Genomic DNA, 19,030 nt, shown 5'->3' with positions numbered 1-19,030 from the left:
GATTAGGGTTAAGGGTTAGGGTAAGGCTTAGGGGTTAGGGTGAAGGGTTAGTGTTTTTGTTAGGCATAGCGTTGGGGTTAGAAGTAAGGGTTACTGTCAGTGTTAGGGTTGTAGGTAGGGTTACGGTTAGGGTTAGCGGTTTAGAATTAGGGTTAGGGATTAGGTGTTCCAGTGATGACTAGGAGATAGGGTTAGAATTATGGGATAGGGGTTGTTCTCAGGGAATGAGTTATGCATTAACGTTAGGATAAGAGGTTAAAGTTAGGCTCACGGTGAGGTTTACGTGTTAAGGGGAGAAATAGGAACAGGGTTCGGTGTTATGTTCAGGGTTAGGGTTATCTGTTAGAGGTATTGTTTATGCTTAGCGCACGGGCCCTGTCTACATTAGGCGGGCGAGGGGAGTTTAGGGGGCTGGGATTGTACCCGGGAACCCACTCTATCATACTCTGGGTATGGGCCCGTGGGTTTCATGGAGGACACAGTGGTAGAGCCTCCTTTCACGCATGACATGGGAAGATTGCAGGCTTTCTAAACTCTAAGAAAGCAAGAAGTCTGAGAATTAGATTTAGGGTTAGGATTCTGGTTAGGGTTAAGGATGAAGGTTAGTGTTAGGGTGAGGGCTTAGGGTTAGGGAAAAAGGTTAGGGTTAAAGATTACTCTTAGGTTTAACGGTTACACTTTGGTTTAGGGTTGAGGTTTAAGGTTAGGGTTAAGATCAGGGTTTAGGGTTTGGTACAGGGTTAGGGTTAAGTGTTAGGTTTAGGGTTGAAGATTAGGATTAGGGTTAGGATTAAAAGTTAGCATGAGACTTAACGCTTAGGGTTCAGGTTAAGAGTTAGGGTTTAGGGTTAGGGTTAGGGTTAGGGTTAGTTTTAGGGTTAGAGTTATGTGCTATGGTTTGTGTTAGAGGTTAGGGTTAGGTTTACTGGTCACGGTTAGGGTTACGTTTAGGGGGTAGCATTAGGGTTAGGGTTAGGGTTAAGGCATAGGATTAGGGATAAGTGTTCGGCTTAGGGTTAGGGTTTAGTGTTAGGGTTAGCATTAAGGATAAGGGTTAGGGTCAGGGTTAAATGCTTGGGTGCAGGTAATGGTTAGGGTCAGGGTTAAGGTTCACGGATAGGGTTAGTGTTAACGGTTACGGGTAGGTTTAGGGTTCAGTGTTAGTGTTAGCATTAGGGCTTAAGGTTAGGATTAGGCGGTAGGTTAGATTTAGGGTTAGATCTAGGCGTTAGGGTAAGGGCTAGCGTTAGGGTTAAGAGATAGGGTTAGGTTTAATGCTTAGGATTAGGGTTAGGGTTTGGGGTTAAAGTAAGTGTTAGGGGTTAGGTTTAAGGATCAAAGGTTAGGCTTATTTTTAGCTGTAGTGTTAGGGTTAGGGATAAGGGATCCCATTAGCATTAAGGGTCTTCCTTACTGTAGGGTTAAGGGTTAGGCTTAGAGTTAAAGGTGAAGGTTAGGGTCAGTGTTAAGATTTAGGGTGAGGGTTAACGGTTAGGGTAAAGGTTAAGCGTTAGGGTTAGGGATTAGTGATTAGGGTTTTTGGTTAGTTTTAGGGTTAGTGGTTAGGAGTTAGTGTATTATGAAGGGGTATGGTTAGAATTAGGATTGGGGTTAGAGTTAGGGTGAGGTATAGGGGTTAGGTTTAGGGGTTAGTTTTAGGGTAAAAGGATAGGATTAGGGTTACGGGTTGGGCTTAGGTTTAGGGTTAAAGTATACTGCTAGGGTTAGGGATAGGGTTCAGGGTTAGCTTTAGGGGTTCTGGTTAGGATTAGGTGTTAGGTTAGTGTCAGGGTTAGGTCTAGTCGTGAGGGTAAGGTTTAGGGTTAGCTTTAAGAGCTAGGGTTAGGTTTAATGGTTAGGATTAGGATTAGGGTTAAGGGTTAGGGTAAGGCTTAGGGCTTAGGGTGAAGGGTTAGGTTCAAGGGTTAAGGTTTTTGTTAGGCATAGCGTTGGGGTTAGAAGTAAGGGTTACTGTCAGTGTTAGGGTTGTAGGTAGGGTTACGGTTAGGGTTAGCGGTTTAGAATTAGGGTTAGGGATTAGGTGACACAGTTATGACTAGGAGATTGGGTTAGAATTATGGGATAGGGGTTGTTCTCAGGAAATGGGTTATGCATTAACGTTAGGATAAGAGGTTAAATTTAGGCGCACGGTGTGGTTTACGTGTTAAGGTGAGAAATAGGAACAGGGTTGGGTGTTATGTTCAGGGTTTGGGTTATCTGTTAAAGGTATTGTTTATGCTTAGCGCACGGGCCCTGTCTGCATTAGGCGGGCGGGGGGAGTTTAGGGGGCTGGGATTGTACCCGGGAACCCACTGTATCATACTCTGGGTATGGGCCCGTGGGTTTCATGCAGGACACAGTGGTAGAGCCTCCTTTCACGCATGGCATGGGAGGATTGCAGGCTTTCTAAACTCTAAGAAAGCCAGAAGTCTGAGAATTAGATTTAGGGTTAGGATTCTGGTTAGGGTTAAGGATGAAGTTTAGTGTTAGGGTGAGGGCTTAGGGTTAGGGAATAGGGTTAGGGTTAAACCCGTCTTGGGTTTCAGGACGCACAAACAAACGTTATCACAATTATGGTGAAACGCTGAACACCTGCAAATAATTTTCAACGTAGTGGTTAATTGAAAAGCTCTGTGGCATACTTCTTGGAACAAGCCAGTTACCTGTTCCCACGCAAAGAGGAGTATATAGAACCATGGTGGATTTCCAGCTGATGAAGTAAAGGATTATTAAAGGAACGGGATGACCATGGGGATCATCGTTATTCTCTGAAACAGAATCCGCCCTTTTCACCTGCCAAACACATGCCCACTTCTCCTCTCTGGGGATAATAAAAACTAACCAGCGAACTGATAGAGGGCCTGACCCCCCCATTCACATCGACCACACACAAAAAAAAACCGTACCCTCCAGCTACTAATTATAATGCTAACTTGCAAAATTTCCCTGCATTTTAAAACAATGGAAAAAGGGTGGTGGGATGATACTTAGAAGAATGTCTTCTTGTCTGTCTCCACTAACAAAAATAGGCAACACCAAGTCAGCTACTCCTCAGCATAGTTATGTCCGTCGCAGCCTTCTTGGGTTTCAGGAGGCACATACAAACGTTATCACAATTATGGTGAAACGCTGAAAACCTGCAAATAATTTTCAACGTACTGGTTAATTTGAAAACTCTCCAGCATACTTCTTGGAACAAGCCAGGTACCTGTGCCCACGCATAGAGGAGTATATAGAAACATGGTGGAATCCCAGCTGATGAAGCAAAGGATTCTTAAAGGAATGAGATGACCATGCGGATCCTGTTTAATTCTCTGAAACAGAATCCGCACTTTACACCTGCCAAACACATGCCCACTACTCTTCTCTGGGGATAATAAAAACAAACCAGCGATCTGACAGAGGGCCTGAACACCCATCCTGACCAACCCCACAAAAAAAAAAGTACCCTCCAGCTACTAATTATAATGCCAATTTGCAAAATTTCCCTGCATTTTTAAACAATGGAGAAATGATGGTGGGATGATACTTAGAAGAATGGCTTCTTGTCAGTCTCCACTGACAAAAATAGGCAACACCAAGTCAGCTACGCCTCAGCATAGTTATGTCCGTAGCAGCCATATTTGGTTTCAGTAGGCACATACACACGTTATCACAATTATGGTGAAACGCTGAAAACCTGCAAAGGATTTTCAACATACTGGTTAATTGAAAAACTCTGAGGCATACTTCTTGGAACAAGCCAGTTTCCTGTGCCCACGCATAGAGAGGTATATAGAACCATGGTGGATTCCCAGCTCATGAAGCAAAGGATTCTTAAAGGAACGGGATTACCATGCGGATCCTCTTTAATTCTCTGAAACAGATCCGCAGTTTTCACCTGCCATACTAATACCCACTTCTCCTCTCTGGGGATAATAAAAACAAACCAGCGAACTGACAGAGGGCCTGACCAACACATCCACACCGACCCCACAGGAAAAAAAAAAAAAAAAAACACCGTAGCCTCCAGCTACTAATTATAATGCTAACTTGCAAAATTATCTTGCATTTTTAAACAATGAAAAAATGATGGTGAGATGATACTTAGAAGAATGGATTCTTGTCAGTCTGCACTAATAAAAATAGGCAAAACCAAGTCAGCTATGCCTCAGAATAGTTATGTTCGTGGCAGCCATCTTGGGTTTCAGGAGGCACAAACAAACGTTATCACAATTATGGTGAAACGCTGAACACCTGCAAATAATTTTCAAAGTACTGGTTAAATGAAAAGATCTGCGGCATACTTCTTGGAACAAGCCAGTTACCTGTTCCCACGCAAAGAGGAGTATATAGAACCATGGTGGATTTCCAGCTGATGAAGTAAAAGATTATTAAAGGAACGGGATGACCATGGGGATCATCGTTAATTCTCTGAAACAGAATCCGCCCTTTTCACCTGCCAAACACATGCCCACTTCTCCTCTCTGGGGATAATAAAAACTAACCAGCGAACTGATAGAGGGCCTGACCAACACATCCACACTGACCCCAGAGGAAAAAAAAAAAATTATAGCTCCAGCTACTAATTATAATGCTAACTTGCAAAATTTCCCTGCATTTTAAAACAAGGAAAAATGGTGGTGGGATGATACTTAGAAGAATGGCTTCTTGTCTGTCTCCACTAACAAAAATAGGCAACACCAAGTCAGCTACTCCTCAGCATAGTTATGTCCGTCGCAGCCTTCTTGGGTTTCAGGAGGCACACACAAACGTTATCAAAATTATGGTGAAACGCTGAAAACCTGCAAATAATTTTCAACGTACTGGTTAATTTGAAAACTCTCCAGCATACTTCTTGGAACAAGCCAGGTACCTGTGCCCACGCATAGAGGAGTATATAGAAACATGGTGGAATCCCAGCTGATGAAGCAAAGGATTCTTAAAGGAATGAGATGACCATGCGGATCCTGTTTAATTCTCTGAAACAGAATCCGCACTTTTCACCTGCCAAACACATGCCCACTACTCTTCTCTGGGGATAATAAAAACAAACCAGCGATCTGACAGAGGGCCTGAACACCCATCCTGACCGACCCCAAAAAAAAAAAAGTACCCTCCAGCTACTAATTATAATGCCAATTTGCAAAATTTCCCTGCATTTTTAAACAATGGAGAAATGATGGTGCGTTGATACTTAGAGGAATGGCTTCTTGTCAGTCTCCACTGACAAAAATAGGCAACACCAAGTCAGCTACGCCTCAGCATAGTTATGTCCGTAGCAGCCATATTTGGTTTCAGTAGGCACATACACACGTTATCACAATTATGGTGAAACGCTGAAAACCTGCAAAGGATTTTCAACATACTGGTTAATTGAAAAGCTCTGAGGCATACTTCTTGGAACAAGCCAGTTTCCTGTGCCCACGCATAGAGAAGTATATAGAACCTTGGTGGATTCCCAGCTCATGAAGCAAAGGATTCTTAAAGGAACAGGATTACCATGCGGATCCTGTTTAATTCTCTGAAATAGATCCGCAGTTTTCACCTGCCATACTAATACCCACTTCTCCTCTCTGGGGATAATAAAAACAAACCAGCGAACTGACAGAAGGCCTGACCAACACATCCACACCGACCCCACAGGAAAAAAAACAAAAAAACACCGTAGCCTCCAGCTACTAATTATAATGCTAACTTGCAAAATTTTCCTGCATTTTTAAACAATGGAAAAATGATGGTGAGATGATACTTAGAAGAATGGATTCTTGTCAGTCTCCACTAACAAAAATAGGCAAAACCAAGTCAGCTACGCCTCAGCATAGTTATGTTCGTGGCAGCCTTCTTGGGTTTCAGGAGGCACAAACAAACGTTATCACAATTATGGTGAAACGCTGAACACCTGCAAATAATTTTCAATGTAGTGGTTAATTGAAAAGCTCTGCGGCATACTTCTTGGAACAAGCCAGTTACCTGTTCCCACGCAAAGAGGAGTATATAGAACCATGGTGGATTTCCAGCTGATGAAATAAAGGATTATTAAAGGAACGGGATGACCATGGGGATCATCGTTAATTCTCTGCAACAGAATCCGCCCTTTTCACCTGCCAAACACATGCCCACTTCTCCTCTCTGGGGATAATAAAAACTAACCAGCGAACTGACAGAGGGCCTGACCCCCCCATCCACATCGACCACACACACAAAAAAACCGTACCCTCCAGCTACTAATTATAATGCTAACGTGCAAAATTTCCCTGCATTTGAAAACAATGGAAAAATGGTGGTGGGATGATACTTAGAAGAATGGCTTCTTGTCAGTCTCCACTAACAAAAATAGGCAACACCAAGTCAGCTACTCCCCAGCATAGTTATGTCCGTCGCAGCCTTCTTGGGTTTCAGGAGGCACAAACAAACGTTATCACAATTATGGTGAAACGCTGAACACCTGCAAATAATTTTCAACGTACTGGCTAATTGAAAAGCTCTGCAGCATACTTCTTGGAACAAGCCAGTTACCTGTTCCCACGGAAAGAGGAGTATATAGAACCATGGTGGATTTCCAGCTGATGAAGTAAAGGATTATTAAAGGAATGGGATGACCATGGGGATCATCATTAATTCTCTGAAACAGAATCCGCCCTTTTCACCTGCCAAACACATGCCCACTTCTCCTCTCTGGGGATAATAAAAACTAACCAGCGAACTGACAGAGGGCCTCACCCCCCCATCCACATCGACCACACAAAAAAAAATCCATACCCTCCAGCTACTTATGATAATGCTAACTTGCAAAATTTCCCTGCATTCTAAAAAATGCAAAAATGGTGGTGGGATGATACTTAGAAGAATGGCTTCTTGTCTGTCTCCACTAACAAAAATAGGCAACACCAAGTCAGCTACTCCTCAGCATAGTTATGTCCGTCCCAGCCTTCTTGGGTTTCAGGAGGCACATACAAACGTTATCACAATTATGGTGAAACGCTGAACACCTGCAAATAATTTTCAACGTACTGGTTAATTTGAAAACTCTCCAGCATACTTCTTGGAACAAGCCAGGTACCTGTGCCCACGCATAGAGGAGTATATAGAAACATGGTGGAATCCCAGCTGATGAAGCAAAGGATTCTTAAAGGAATGAGATGACCATGCGGACACTGTTTAATTCTCTGAAACAGAATCCGCACTTTTCACCTGCCAAACACATGCCCACTACTCTTCTCTGGGGATAATGAAAACAAACCAGCGATCTGACAGAGGGCCTGAGCACCCATCCTGACCGACCCCACAAAAAAAAAAGTACCCTGCAGCTACTAATTATAATGCCAATTTGCAAAATTTCCCTGCATTTTTAAACAATGGAGAAATGATGGTGGGATGATACTTAGAAGAATGGCTTCTTGACAGTCTCCACTGACAAAAATAGGCAACACCAAGTCAGCTACGCCTCGGCATAGTTATGTCCGTAGCAGCCATATTTGGTTTCAGTAGGCACATACACACGTTATCACAACTATGGTGAAACGCTGAAAACCTGCAAAGGATTTTCAACATACTGGTTAATTGAAAAGCTCTGAGGCATACTTCTTGGAACAAGCCAGTTTCCTGTGCCCACGCATAGAGAAGTTTATAGAATCATGGTGGATTCCCAGCTCATGAAGCAAAGGATTCTTAAAGGAACGGGATTACCATGCGGATCCTGTTTAATTCTCTGAAACAGATCCGCAGTTTTCACCTGCCATACTAATACCCACTTCTCCTCTCTGGGGATAATAAAAACAAACCAGCGAACTGACAGAGGGCCTGACCAACACATCCACACCGACCCCACAGGAAAAAAAAAAATACACCGTAGCCTCCAGCTACTAATTATAATGCTAACTTGCAAAATTTTCCTGCATTTTTAAACAATGGAAAAATGATGGTGAGATGATACTTAGAAGAATGGATTCTTGTCAGTCTCCACTAACAAAAATAGGCAACACCAAGTCAGCTACTCCTCAGCATAGTTATGTCCGTCCCAGCCTTCTTGGGTTTCAGGAGGCACATACAAACGTTACCAAAATTATGGTGAAACGCTGAAAACCTGCAAATAATTTTCCACGTACTGGTTAATTTGAAAACTCTCCAGCATACTTCTTGGAACAAGGCAGGGACCTGTGCCCATGCATAGAGGAGTATATGGAAACATGGTGGAATCCCAGCTGATGAAGCAAAGGATTCTTAAAGGAATGAGATGACCATGCGGATCCTGTTTAATTCTCTGAAACACAATCCGCACTTTTCACCTGCCAAACACATGCCCACTTCTCCTCTCTGGGGATAATAAAAACAAACCAGTGAATTGACAGATGGCCTGACCAACCCATCCACACTGACCCCACAAAAATAAAAAAAGTACCCTCCATCTACTAATTATAATGCTAACTCGCAAAATTTCCCTGCATTTTTAAACAATGGAAAAATGATGGTGGGATGATACTTAGAAGAATGGATTCTTGTCAGTCTCCACTAACAAAAATAGGCAAAACCAAGTCAGCTACGCCTCAGCATCGTTATGTTCGTGGCAGCCTTCTTGGGTTTCAGGAGGCACAAACAAACGTTATCACAATTATGGTGAAACGCTGAACACCTGCAAACAATTTTCAACGTACTGGTTAATTGAAAAGCTCTGCGGCATACTTCTTGGAACAAGCCAGTTACCTGTTCCCACGCAAAGAGGAGTATATAGAACAATGGTGGATTTCCAGCTGATGAAATAAAGGATTATTAAAGGAACGGGATGACCATGGGGATCACCGTTAATTCTCTGAAACAGAATCCGCCCTTTTCACCTGCCAAACACATGCCCACTTCTCCTCTCTGGGGATAATAAAAACTAACCAGCGAACTGACAGAGCGCCTGACCCCCCCATCCACATCGACCACACACAAAAAAAAACCGTACCCTCCAGCTACTAATTATAATGCTAACTTGCCAAATTTCCCTGCATTTTCAAACAATGGAAAAATGGTGGTGGGATGATACTTAGAAGAATGGCTTATTGTCTGTCTCCACTAACAAAAATAGGCAACACCAAGTCAGCTACTCCTCAGTATAGTTATGTCCGTCGCAGCCTTCTTGGGTTTCAGGAGGCACAAACAAACGTTATCACAATTATGGTGAAACGCTGAACACCTGCAAATAATTTTCAACGTAGTGGTTAATTGAAAAGCTCTGCGGCATACTTCTTGGAACAAGCCAGTTACCTGTTCCCACGCAAAGAGGAGTATACAGAACCATGGTGGATTTCCAGCTGATGAAGTAAAGGATTATTAAAGAAACGGGATGACCATGGGGATCATCGTTAATTCTCTGAAACAGAATCCGCCCTTTTCACCTGCCAAACACATGCCCACTTCTCCTCTCTGGTTATAATAAAAACTAACCAGCGAACTGACAGAGGGCCTCACCCCCCCATCCACATCGACCACACACAAAAAAAAAACCGTACCCTCCAGCTACTAATTATAATGCTAACTTGCAAAATTTCCCTGCATTTTAAAACAATGGAAAAATGGTGGAGGGATGATACTTAGAAGAATGGCTTCTTGTCTGTCTCCACTAACAAAAATAGCCAACACCAAGTCAGCTTCTCCTCAGCATAGTTATGTCCGTCGCAGCCTTCTTGGGTTTCAGGAGGCACATACAAACGTTATCACAATTATGGTGAAACGCTGAAAACCTGCAAATAATTTTCAACGTACTGGTTAATTTGAAAACTCTCCAGCATACTTCTTCGAACAAGCCAGGTACCTGTGCCCACGCATAAAGGAGTATATAGAAACATGGTGGAATCCCAGCTGATGAAGCAAAGGATTCTTAAAGGAATGAGATGACCATGCGGATCCTGTTTAATTCTCCGAAACAGAATCCTCACTTTTCCCCTGCCAAACACATGCCCATTACTCTTCTCTCGGGATAATAAAAACAAACCAGCGATCTGACAGAGGTCCTGAACACCCATCCTGACCAACCCCACAAAAAAAAAAAGGACCGTCCAGCTACTAATTATAATGCCAATATGCAAAATTTCCCTGCATTTTTAAACAATGGAGAAATGATGGTGGGATGATACTTAGAAGAATGGCTTCTTGTCAGTCTCCACTGACAAAAATAGGCAACACCAAGTCAGCTACGCCTCGGCATAGTTATGTCCGTAGCAGCCATATTTGGTTTCAGTAGGCACATACACACGTTATCACAATTATGGTGAAACGCTGAAAACCTGCAAAGGATTTTCAACATACTGGTTAATTGAAAAGCTCTGAGGCATACTTCTTGGAACAAGCCAGTTTCCTGTGCCCACGCATAGAGAAGTTTATAGAATCATGGTGGATTCCCAGCTCATGAAGCAAAGGATCCTTAAAGGAACGGGATTACCATGCGGATCCTGTTTAATTCTCTGAAACAGATCCGCAGTTTTCACCTGCCATACTAATACCCACTTCTCCTCTCTAGGGATAATAAAAACAAACCAGCGAACTGACAGAGGGCCTGACCAACACATCCACGCTGACCCAACAGGAAAAGAAAAAACAATACACCGTAGCTTCCAGCTACTAATTATAATGCTAACTTGCAAAATTATCCAGCATTTTTAAACAATGGAAAAATGATGGTGAGATGATACTTAGAAGAACGGATTCTTGTCAGTCTCCACTAACAAAAATAGGCAATACCAAGTCAGCTACACCTCAGCATCGTTATGTCCGTCGCAGCCTTCTTGGGTTTCAGGAGGCACAAACAAACGTTATCACAATTATGGTGAAACGCTGAACACCTGCAAATAATTTTCAACGTAGTGGTTAATTGAAAAGCTCTGCGGCATACTTCTTGGAACAAGCCAGTTACCTGTTCCCACGCAAAGAGGAGTATATAGAACCATGGTGGATTTCCAGCTGATGAAGTAAAGGATTATTAAAGGAATGGGATGACCATGGGGATCATCGTTAATTCTCTGAAACAGAATGCGCCCTTTTCACCTGCCAAACACATGCCCACTTCTCCTCTCTGGGGATAATAAAAACTAACCAGCGAACTGACAGAGGGCCTGACCCCCCCATCCACATCGACCACACACAAAAAAAAACCATACCCTCGAGCTACTTATTATAATGCTAACTTGCAAAATTTCCCTGCATTCTAAAAAATGCAAAAAGGGTGGTGGGATGATACTTAGAAGAATGGCTTCTTGTCTGTCTCCACTAACAAAAATAGGCAACACCAAGTCAGCTACTCCTCAGCATAGTTATGTCCGTCGCAGCCTTCTTGGGTTTCAGGAGGCACATACAAACGTTACCAAAATTATGGTGAAACGCTGAAAACCTGCAAATAATTTTCCACGTACTGGTTAATTTGAAAACTCTCCAGCATACTTCTTGGAACAAGCCAGGTACCTGTGCCCATGCATAGAAGAGTATATGGAAACATGGTGGAATCCCAGCTGATGAAGCAAAGGATTCTTAAAGGAATGAGATGACCCTGCGGATCCTGTTTAATTCTCTGAAACAGAATCCGCACTTTTCACCTGCCAAACACATGCCCACTTCTCCTCTCTGGGGATAATAAAAACAAACCAGTGAATTGACAGATGGCCTGACCAACCCATCCACACTGACCCCACAAAAAAAAAAAAAGTACCCTCCAGCTACTAATTATAATGCTAACTCGCAAAATTTCCCTGCATTTTTAAACAATGGAAAAATGATTGTGGGATGATACTTAGAAGAATGGCTTCTTGTCAGTCTCCACTAACAAAAATAGGCAACACGAAGTCAGCTACACCTCAGCATACTTATGTCCTTGGCAGTCACATTGGGTTTCAGGAGACACATACACACGTTATCACAATTATGGTGAAACGCTGAAAACCTGCAAAGGATTTTCAACATACTGGTTAATTGAAAAGCTCTGAGGCATACTTCTTGGAACAAGCCAGTTTCCTGTGCCCACGCATAGAGAAGTATATAGAACCATGGTGGATTCCCAGCTCATGAAGCAAAGGATTCTTAAAGGAACGGGATTACAATGCGGATCCTGTTTAATTCACTGAAACAGATCCGCAGTTTTCACCTGCCATACTAATACCCACTTCTCCTCTCTGGGGATAATAAAAACAAACCAGCGAACTGACAGAGGGCCTGACCAACACATCCACACCGACCCTACAGGAAAAGAAAAAACAAAACACCGTAGCTTCCAGCTACTAATTATAATGCTAACTTGCAAAATTATCCTGCATTTTTAAACAATGGAAAAATGATGGTGAGAGGATACTTAGAAGAATGGATTCTTGTCAGTCTGCACTAACAAAATTAGGCAATACCAAGTCAGCTATGCCTCAGCATAGTTATGTTCGTGGCAGCCATCCTGGGTTTCAGGAGGCACAAACAAACGTTATCACAATTATGGTGAATCGCTGAACACCTGCAAATAATTTTCAACATACTGGTTAATTGAAAAGCTCTGCGGCATACTTCTTGGAACAAGCCAGTTACCTGTTCCCACGCAAAGAGGAGTATACAGAACCATGGTGGATTTCCAGCTGATGAAGTAAAGGATTATTAATGGAACGGGATGACCATGGGGATCATCGTTAATTCTCTGAAACAGAATCCGCCCTTTTCACCTGCCAAACACATGCCCACTTCTCCTCTCTGGTTATAATAAAAACTAACCAGCGAACTGACAGAGGGCCTGACCCCCCCCATAAACATCGACGACACACAAAAAAAAAACCGTACCCTCCAGCTACTAATTATAATGCTAACTTGCAAAATTTCCCTGCATTTTAAAACAATGGAAAAATGGTGGTGGGATGATACATAGAAGAATGGCTTCTTGTCTGTCTCCACTAACAAAAATAGGCAACACCAAGTCAGCTACTCCTCAGCATAGTTATGTCCGTCGCAGCCTTCTTGGGTTTCAGGAGGCACAAACAAACGTTATCACAATTATGGTGAAACGCTGAACACCTGCAAGTAATTTTCAACGTAGTGGTTAATTGAAAAGCTCTGCGGCATACTTCATGGAACAAGCCAGTTACCTGTTCCCACGCAAAGAGGAGTATATAGAACCATGGAGGATTTCCAGCGGATGAAGTAAAGGATTATTAAAGGTACGGGATGACCATGGGGATCATCGTTAATTCTCTGAAACAGAATCTGCCTTTTTCTCCTGCCAAACACATGCCCACTTCTCCTCTCTGGTTATAATAAAAACTAACCAGCGAACTGACAGAGGGCCTGACCCCCCCATCCACATCGACCACACACCAAAAAAAACCGTACCCTCCAGCTACTAATTATAATGCTAACTTGCAAAATTTCCCTACATTTTAAAACCATGGAAAAATGGTGGTGGTTTGATACTTAGAAGAATGGCTTCTTGTCAGCCTCCACTAATAAAAATAGGCAACACCAAGTCAGCTACTCCTCAGCATAGTTATGTCCGTCGCAGCCTTCTTGGGTTTCAGGAGGCACAAACAAACGTTATCACAATTATGGTGAAACACTGAACACCTGCAAATAATTTTCAACGTAGTGGTTAATTGAAAAACTCTGCGGCATACTTCTTGGGACAAGCCAGTTACCTGTTCCCACGCAAAGAGGAGTATATAGAACCATGGTGGATTTCCAGCTGATGAAGTAAAGGATTATTAAAGAACGGGATGACCATGGGGATCATCGTTAATTCTCTGAAACCGAATCCGCCCTTTTCACCTGCCAAACACATGCCCACTTCTCCTCTCTGGGGATAATAAAAACTAACCAGCGAACTGACAGAGGGCCTGACCCCCCCATCCACATCGACCACACACAAAAAAAAACCGTACCCTCCAGCTACTAATTATAATGCTAACTTGCAAAATTTCCCTGCATTTCTAAACAATGGAAAAATGGTGGTGGGATGATACTTAGAAGAATGGCTTCTTGTCAGTCTCCACTAACAAAAATAGGCAACACCAAGTCAGCTACTCCTCAGCATAGTTATGTCCGTCGCAGCCTTCTTGGGTTTCAGGAGGCACAAACAAACGTTATCACAATTATGGTGAAACGCTGAACACCTGCAAATAATTTTCAACGTACTGGCTAATTGAAAAGCTCTGCGGCATGCTTCTTGGAACAAGCCAGTTACCTGTTCCCACGCAAAGAGGAGTATATGGAACCATGGTGGATTTCCAGCTGAAGAAGTAAAGGATTATTAAAGGAACGGGATGACCATGGGGATCATCGTTAATTCTCTGAAACAGAATCCGCCCTTTTCACCTGCCAAACACATGCCCACTTCTCTCTGGGGATAATAAAAACTAACCAGTGAACTGACAGAGGGCCTGACCCACCCATCCACATCGACCACACACAAAAAAAAACCGTACCCTCCAGCTACTAATTATAATGCTAACTTGCAAAATTTCCCTGCATTTTAAAACAATGGAAAAATGGTGGTGGGATGATACTTAGAAGAATGGCTTCTTGTCTGTCTCCACTAACAAAAATAGGCAACACCAAGTCAGCTACTCCTCAGCATAGTTATGTCCGTCGCAGCCTTCTTGGGTTTCAGGAGGCACATACAATCGCTATCAATATTATGGTGAAACGCTGAAAACCTGCAAATAATTTTCAATGTACTGGTTAATTTGAAAACTCTCCAGCATACTTCTTGGAACAAGCCAGGTACCTGTGCCCACGCATAGAGGAGTATATAGAAACATGGTGGAATCCCAGCTGATGAAGCAAAGGATTCTTAAAGGAATGAGATGACCATGCGGATCCTGTTTAATTCTCTGAAACAGAATCCGCACTTTTCACCTGCCAAACACATGCCCACTACTCTTCTCTGGGGATAATAAAAACAAACCAGCGATCTGACAGAGGGCCTGAACACTCATCCTGACCGACCCCACAAAAAAAAAAGGACCCTCCAGCTACTAATTATAATGCCAATTTGCAAAATTTCCCTGCATTTTTAAACAATGGAGAAATGATGGTGGGATGATACTTAGAAGAATGGCTTCTTGTCATTCTCCACTGACAAAAATAGGCAACACCAAGTCAGCTACGCCTCAGCATAGTTATGTCCGTAGCAGCCATATTTGGTTTCAGGAGACACATACACACGTTATCACAATTATGGTGAAACGCTGAAAACCTGCAAAGGATTTTAAACATACTGGTTAATTGAAAAGCTCTGAGGCATACTTCTTGGAACAAGCCAGTTTCCTGTGCCCACGCATAGAGAAGTATATAGAATCATGGTGGATTCCCAACTCATGAAGCAAAGGATTCTTAAAGGAACGGGATTACCATGCGGATCCTGTTTAATTCTCTGAAACTGATCCGCAGTTTTCACCTGCCATACTAATACCCACTTCTCCTCTCTGGGGATAATAAAAAGAAACCAGCGAACTGACAGAGGGCCTGACCAACACATCCACACCGACCCCACAGGAAAAAAAAAAAAAAAAACACCGTAGCCTCCAGCTACTAATTATAATGCTAACTTGCAAAATTTTCCTGCATTTTTAAACAATGGAAAAATGATGGTGAGATGATACTTAGAAGAATGGATTCTTGTCAGTCTCCACTAACAAAAATAGGCAAAACCAAGTCAGCTACGCCTCAGCATAGTTATGTTCGTGGCAGCCTTCTTGGGTTTCAGGAGGCACAAACAAACGTTATCACAATTATGGTGAAACGCTGAACACCTGCAAATAATTTTCAATGTAGTGGTTAATTGAAAAGCTCTGCGGCATACTTCTTGGAACAAGCCAGTTACCTGTTCCCACGCAAAGAGGAGTATATAGAACCATGGTGGATTTCCAGCTGATGAAATAAAGGATTATTAAAGGAACGGGATGACCATGGGGATCATCGTTAATTCTCTGAAACAGAATCCGCCCTTTTCACCTGCCAAACACATGCCCACTTCTCCTCTCTGGGGATAATAAAAACTAACCAGCGAACTGACAGAGGGCCTGACCCCCCCATCCACATCGACCACACACACAAAAAAACCGTACCCTCCAGCTACTAATTATAATGCTAACTTGCAAAATTTCCCTGCATTTGAAAACAATGGAAAAATGGTGGTGGGATGATACTTAGAAGAATGGCTTCTTGTCAGTCTCCACTAACAAAAATAGGCAACACCAAGTCAGCTACTCCCCAGCATAGTTATGTCCGTCGCAGCCTTCTTGGGTTTCAGGAGGCACAAACAAACGTTATCACAATTATGGTGAAACGCTGAACACCTGCAAATAATTTTCAACGTACTGGCTAATTGAAAAGCTCTGCGGCATACTTCTTGGAACAAGCCAGTTACCTGTTCCCACGGAAAGAGGAGTATATAGAACCATGGTGGATTTCCAGCTGATGAAGTAAAGGATTATTAAAGGAATGGGATGACCATGGGGATCATCATTAATTCTCTGAAACAGAATCCGCCCTTTTCACCTGCCAAACACATGCCCACTTCTCCTCTCTGGGGATAATAAAAACTAACCAGCGAACTGACAGAGGGCCTCACCCCCCCATCCACATCGACCACACAAAAAAAAATCCATACCCTCCAGCTACTTATGATAATGCTAACTTGCAAAATTTCCCTGCATTCTAAAAAATGCAAAAATGGTGGTGGGATGATACTTAGAAGAATGGCTTCTTGTCTGTCTCCACTAACAAAAATAGGCAACACCAAGTCAGCTACTCCTCAGCATAGTTATGTCCGTCCCAGCCTTCTTGGGTTTCAGGAGGCACATACAAACGTTATCACAATTATGGTGAAACGCTGAACACCTGCAAATAATTTTCAACGTACTGGTTAATTTGAAAACTCTCCAGCATACTTCTTGGAACAAGCCAGGTACCTGTGCCCACGCATAGAGGAGTATATAGAAACATGGTGGAATCCCAGCTGATGAAGCAAAGGATTCTTAAAGGAATGAGATGACCATGCGGACACTGTTTAATTCTCTGAAACAGAATCCGCACTTTTCACCTGCCAAACACATGCCCACTACTCTTCTCTGGGGATAATGAAAACAAACCAGCGATCTGACAGAGGGCCTGAGCACCCATCCTGACCGACCCCACAAAAAAAAAAGTACCCTGCAGCTACTAATTATAATGCCAATTTGCAAAATTTCCCTGCATTTTTAAACAATGGAGAAATGATGGTGGGATGATACTTAGAAGAATGGCTTCTTGTCAGTCTCCACTGACAAAAATAGGCAACACCAAGTCAGCTACGCCTCGGCATAGTTATGTCCGTAGCAGCCATATTTGGTTTCAGTAGGCACATACACACGTTATCACAACTATGGTGAAACGCTGAAAACCTGCAAAGGATTTTCAACATACTGGTTAATTGAAAAGCTCTGAGGCATACTTCTTGGAACAAGCCAGTTTCCTGTGCCCACGCATAGAGAAGTTTATAGAATCATGGTGGATTCCCAGCTCATGAAGCAAAGGATTCTTAAAGGAACGGGATTACCATGCGGATCCTGTTTAATTCTCTGAAACAGATCCGCAGTTTTCACCTGCCATACTAATACCCACTTCTCCTCTCTGGGGATAATAAAAACAAACCAGCGAACTGACAGAGGGCCTGACCAACACATCCACACCGACCCCACAGGAAAAAAAAAAATACACCGTAGCCTCCAGCTACTAATTATAATGCTAACTTGCAAAATTATCCTGCATTTTTAAACAATGGAAAAATGATGGTGAGATGATACTTAGAAGAATGGATTCTTGTCAGTCTCCACTAACAAAAATAGGCAACACCAAGTCAGCTACTCCTCAGCATAGTTATGTCCGTCCCAGCCTTCTTGGGTTTCAGGAGGCACATACAAACGTTACCAAAATTATGGTGAAACGCTGAAAACCTGCAAATAATTTTCCACGTACTGGTTAATTTGAAAACTCTCCAGCATACTTCTTGGAACAAGGCAGGGACCTGTGCCCATGCATAGAGGAGTATATGGAAACATGGTGGAATCCCAGCTGATGAAGCAAAGGATTCTTAAAGGAATGAGATGACCATGCGGATCCTGTTTAATTCTCTGAAACACAATCCGCACTTTTCACCTGCCAAACACATGCCCACTTCTCCTCTCTGGGGATAATAAAAACAAACCAGTGAATTGACAGATGGCCTGACCAACCCATCGACACTGACCCCACAAAAATAAAAAAAGTACCCTCCAGCTACTAATTATAATGCTAACTCGCAAAATTTCCCTGCATTTTTAAACAATGGAAAAATGATGGTGGGATGATACTTAGAAGAATGGATTCTTGTCAGTCTCCACTAACAAAAATAGGCAAAACCAAGTCAGCTACGCCTCAGCATCGTTATGTTCGTGGCAGCCTTCTTTGGTTTCAGGAGGCACAAACAAACGTTATCACAATTTTGGTGAAACTCTGAACACCTGCAAACAATTTTCAACGTACTGGTTAATTGAAAAGCTCTGCGGCATACTTCTTGGAACAAGCCAGTTACCTGTTCCCACGCAAAGAGGAGTATATAGAACCATGGTGGATTTCCAGCTGATGAAATAAAGGATTATTAAAGGAACGGGATGACCATGGGGATCACCGTTAATTCTCTGAAACAGAATCCGCCCTTTTCACCTGCCAAACACATGCCCACTTCTCCTCTCTGGGGATAATAAAAACTAACCAGCGAACTGACAGAGCGCCTGACCCCCCCATCCACATCGACCACACACAAAAAAAAACCGTACCCTCCAGCTACTAATTATAATGCTAACTTGCCAAATTTCCCTGCATTTTCAAACAATGGAAAAATGGTGGTGGGATGATACTTAGAAGAATGGCTTATTGTCTGTCTCCACTAACAAAAATAGGCAACACCAAGTCAGCTACTCCTCAGTATAGTTATGTCCGTCGCAGCCTTCTTGGGTTTCAGGAGGCACAAACAAACGTTATCACAATTATGGTGAAACGCTGAACACCTGCAAATAATTTTCAACGTAGTGGT

The sequence above is a fragment of the Eulemur rufifrons genome, chromosome 27, assembly GCF_041146395.1.
Source record: "Eulemur rufifrons isolate Redbay chromosome 27, OSU_ERuf_1, whole genome shotgun sequence".
Classification (NCBI taxonomy): Eukaryota; Metazoa; Chordata; class Mammalia; order Primates; family Lemuridae; genus Eulemur; species Eulemur rufifrons.
This window is presented reverse-complemented; position numbering follows the sequence as displayed.